Here is a 5094-nt window from a genome sequence, read left to right as displayed (position 1 = left end):
GGGACATTGAGCCCTATGGGGACACCGTGACAACCTATGGGGTCAGCAGTGAGTTCTATAGGGACATTGATGGGACTTATGGGGACAAGAAGCCCTATGGGGACAAAGGTGGACCCTATGGGGACATTGATGAGCCCTATAGGGACATTGAGCCCTATGGGGACAACGTGACAACCTATGGGGTCAGCAGTGAGTTCTATAGGGACATTGATGGGACTTATGGGGACAACGAGCCCTATGGGGACAAAAGTGGACCCTATGGGGACAACATGACAACCTATGGGGTCAGCAGCGAGTTCTATAGGGACATTGATGGGACTTATGGGGACAACGAGCCCTATGGGGACAAAGGTGGACCCTATGGGGACAAAAGTGGACCCTATGGGGACATTGATGACCCCTATGGGGACAAAGGTGGACCCTATGGGGACATTGATGAGCCCTATGGGGACATTGAGCCCTATGGGGACAACGTGACAACCTATGGGGTCAGCAGTGAGTTCTATAGGGACATTGATGGGACTTATGGGGACAACGAGCCCTATGGGGACAAAGGTGGACCCTATGGGGACAAAAGTGGACCCTATGGGGACAACGTGACAACCTATGGGGTCAGCAGTGAGTTCTATAGGGACATTGATGGGATTTATGGGGACAGCAGTGAGCCCTATGGGACAGCATGACAATTATGGGGACGTTTAGCCCTATGGGGACAGCAGTGTGACCTATGGGGACATTGAGCCGAATGGGACAGCAGTGGGCCCTATAGGGACAGCAGTGAGCCCTATGGGGCCGTATGGGGACATTGAACCCTATAAGGACAGCAGGGAGCCCTATGGGGCCGTATGGGGACATTGAGTCCTATAAGGACAGCAGGGAGCCCTATGGGGCCGTATGGGGACATTGAACCCTATAAGGAGAGCAGGGAGCCCTATGGGGCCGTATGGGGACATTGAACCCTATAAGGACAGCAGGGAGCCCTATGGGGCCGTATGGGGACATTGAACCCTATAAGGACAGCAGGGAGCCCTATGGGGCCGTATGGGGACATTGAACCCTATAAGGACAGCAGGGAGCCCTATGGGGCCGTATGGGGACATTGAACCCTATAAGGACAGCAGGGAGCCCTATGGGGCCGTATGGGGACATTGAACCCTATAAGGACAGCAGGGAGCCCTATGGGGCCCTATGGGGACATTGAGCCCTATAAGGACAGCAGTGGGCCCTATAAGGACAGCAGGGAGCCGTATAGGGCCCTATGGGGACGTTGAATCCTATGAGGACAGCAGTGGGCCCTATAAGGAGAGCAGGGAGCCCTATGGGGCCCTATGGGGACATTGAGCCCTATAAGGACAGCAGTGAGCCCTATAAGGACAGCAGTGGGCCCTATAAGGACAGCAGTGGGCCCTATAAGGACAGCAGGGAGCCCTATGGGGCCCTATGGGGACATTGAACCCTATAAGGACAGCAGTGAGCCCTATGGGGCCGTACGGGGACATTAAATCCTATAGGGACAGCAGTGGGCCCTATAAGGACAGCAGGGAGCCCTATGGGGCCGTATGGGGACATTGAACCCTATAAGGAGAGCAGGGAGCCCTATGGGGCCCTATGGGGACATTGAGCCCTATAAGGACAGCAGTGGGCCCTATAAGGACAGCAGTGGGTCGTAAGGGGACATTGAACCCTATAAGGACAGCAGTGAGCCCTATGGGGCCGTATGGGGACACTGAGCCCTATAAGGACAGCAGTGGGCCCTATAAGGAGAGCAGGGAGCCCTATGGGGCCCTATGGGGACATTAAACCCTATAAGGAGAGCAGGGAGCCCTATGGGGCCGTACGGGGACATTAAATCCTATAGGGACAGCAGTGAGCCCTATGGGGCCCTATGGGGACATTGAACCCTATAAGGACAGCAGTGGGCCCTATGGGGCCGTATGGGGACATTGAGCCCTATGGGACAGCAGTGGGCCCTATAAGGACAGCAGTGGGCCCTATGGGGACATTAAATCCTATAAGGACAGCAGTGGGCCCTATGGGGCCGTATGGGGACATTGAACCCTATAAGGAGAGCAGGGAGCCCTATGGGGCCCTATGGGGACATTGAACCCTATAAGGACAGCAGGGAGCCCTATGGGGCCCTATGGGGACATTGAGCCCTATAAGGACAGCAGTGGGCCCTATAGGGATAGCAGGGAGACTTATAAGGACATTGAGCCCTATGGGACAGCAGTGGGCCCTATAAGGACAGCAGTGGGCCCTATAAGGACAACAGGGAGCCTTATGGGGCCGTATGGGGACATTGAACCCTATAGGGACAGCAGTGGGCCCTATAAGGAGAGCAGTGGGCCCTATGGGGCCGTATGGGGACATTAAATCCTATAGGGACAGCAGGGAGCCCTATGGGGCCGTATGGGGACATTGAACCCTATAAGGAGAGCAGTGGGCCCTACGGGGACAGCAGTGGGCCCTATGGGGACATTAAATCCTATAAGGACAGCAGTGGGCCCTATGGGGACATTGAACCCTATAAGGACAGCAGTGGGCCCTATAAGGACAGCAGGGAGCCCTATAGGGCCCTATGGGGACGTTGAATCCTATGAGGACAGCAGTGGGCCCTATAAGGAGAGCAGGGAGCCCTATGGGGCCCTATGGGGACATTGAGCCCTATAAGGACAGCAGTGGGCCCTATAAGGACAGCAGTGGGCCCTATGGGGACATTAAATCCTATAAGGACAGCAGTGGGCCCTATAAGGAGAGCAGGGAGCCGTATGGGGCCCTATGGGGACATTGAGCCCTATAAGGAGAGCAGGGAGCTCTATGGGGCCGTATGGGGACATTAAATCCTATAAGGACAGCAGGGAGCCCTATGGGGCCGTATGGGGACATTGAGTCCTATAAGGACAGCAGTGAGCCCTATAAGGACAGCAGTGGGCCCTATAAGGACAGCAGTGGGCCCTATAAGGACAGCAGGGAGCCCTATGGGGCCCTATGGGGACATTGAACCCTATAAGGACAGCAGTGAGCCCTATGGGGCCGTACGGGGACATTAAATCCTATAGGGACAGCAGTGGGCCCTATAAGGACAGCAGGGAGCCCTATGGGGCCGTATGGGGACATTGAACCCTATAAGGAGAGCAGGGAGCCCTATGGGGCCCTATGGGGACATTGAGCCCTATAAGGACAGCAGTGGGCCCTATAAGGACAGCAGTGGGTCGTAAGGGGACATTGAACCCTATAAGGACAGCAGTGAGCCCTATGGGGCCGTATGGGGACACTGAGCCCTATAAGGACAGCAGTGGGCCCTATAAGGAGAGCAGGGAGCCCTATGGGGCCCTATGGGGACATTAAACCCTATAAGGAGAGCAGGGAGCCCTATGGGGCCGTACGGGGACATTAAATCCTATAGGGACAGCAGGGAGCCCTATGGGGCCCTATGGGGACATTGAACCCTATAAGGACAGCAGTGGGCCCTATGGGGCCGTATGGGGACATTGAGCCCTATGGGACAGCAGTGGGCCCTATAAGGACAGCAGTGGGCCCTATGGGGACATTAAATCCTATAAGGACAGCAGTGGGCCCTATGGGGCCGTATGGGGACATTGAACCCTATAAGGAGAGCAGGGAGCCCTATGGGGCCCTATGGGGACATTGAACCCTATAAGGACAGCAGGGAGCCCTATGGGGCCCTATGGGGACATTGAGCCCTATAAGGACAGCAGTGGGCCCTATAGGGATAGCAGGGAGACTTATAAGGACATTGAGCCCTATGGGACAGCAGTGGGCCCTATAAGGACAGCAGTGGGCCCTATAAGGACAACAGGGAGCCTTATGGGGCCGTATGGGGACATTGAACCCTATAGGGACAGCAGTGGGCCCTATAAGGAGAGCAGTGGGCCCTATGGGGCCGTATGGGGACATTAAATCCTATAGGGACAGCAGGGAGCCCTATGGGGCCGTATGGGGACATTGAACCCTATAAGGAGAGCAGTGGGCCCTACGGGGACAGCAGTGGGCCCTATGGGGACATTAAATCCTATAAGGACAGCAGTGGGCCCTATGGGGACATTGAACCCTATAAGGACAGCAGTGGGCCCTATAAGGACAGCAGGGAGCCCTATAGGGCCCTATGGGGACGTTGAATCCTATGAGGACAGCAGTGGGCCCTATAAGGAGAGCAGGGAGCCCTATGGGGCCCTATGGGGACATTGAGCCCTATAAGGACAGCAGTGGGCCCTATAAGGACAGCAGTGGGCCCTATGGGGACATTAAATCCTATAAGGACAGCAGTGGGCCCTATAAGGAGAGCAGGGAGCCGTATGGGGCCCTATGGGGACATTGAGCCCTATAAGGAGAGCAGGGAGCTCTATGGGGCCGTATGGGGACATTAAATCCTATAAGGACAGCAGGGAGCCCTATGGGGAGACCTATGGGGCCCTATGGGGACATTGAACCCTATGGGGACAGCAGTGGGCCCTATAAGGAGAGCAGTGGGCCCTATAGGAACAGCAGAGAGCCCTATAAGGAGAGCAGTAGGCCCTATAGGGCCCTAAGGGGACATTGAACCCTATAAGGAGAGCAGTGGGCCCTACGGGGACAGCAGTGGGCCCTATGGGGCCGTATGGGGACATTGAACCCTATGGGACAGCAGTGGGCCCTATAAGGACAGCAGGGAGCCCTATGGGGACAGCAGTGGGTCCTATGGGGCCGTATGGGGACATTGAACCCTATAAGGACAGCAGTGGGTCGTAAGGGGACATTGAACCCTACAAGGACAGCAGGGAGCCCTATGGGGCTGTATGGGGACATTGAGCCCTATAAGGACAGCAGGGAGCCCTATGGGGACATTGAACCCTATAAGGAGAGCAGGGAGCCCTATGGGGCCGTACGGGGACATTAAATCCTATAGGGACAGCAGGGAGCCCTATGGGGCCCTATGGGGACATTGAACCCTATAAGGACAGCAGTGGGCCCTATGGGGCCGTATGGGGACACTGAGCCCTATGGGGCCGTATGGGGCCACTTATGGGGCAGAGCTGCGCGCTGTGGGGCTGCGCTGCGCGGATGGGGGTCAATAAAGCTGTGGTGGAAAACGGT

General features: G+C 56.2%; 1 long non-coding RNA gene across 1 annotated transcript; it reads left to right on the top strand.

Annotated features, from left to right (window-relative positions):
• Window positions 1–1527: 1527 nt before the first annotated feature.
• Window positions 1528–5094, top strand: LOC149913591 (uncharacterized). Its single transcript, XR_016461092.1, has 2 exons — window positions 1528–3102; window positions 3565–5094. It is a non-coding gene; the product is annotated as an uncharacterized LOC149913591 (long non-coding RNA).

The sequence above is a fragment of the Phasianus colchicus genome, chromosome 36 (assembly GCF_987193195.1).
Source record: "Phasianus colchicus chromosome 36, bPhaCol1.hap1.1, whole genome shotgun sequence".
Taxonomy (NCBI): domain Eukaryota; kingdom Metazoa; phylum Chordata; class Aves; order Galliformes; family Phasianidae; genus Phasianus; species Phasianus colchicus.
The sequence above is the reverse complement of the archived record's forward strand: the minus strand, read 5'-3'. Positions and strand labels throughout refer to the sequence as shown.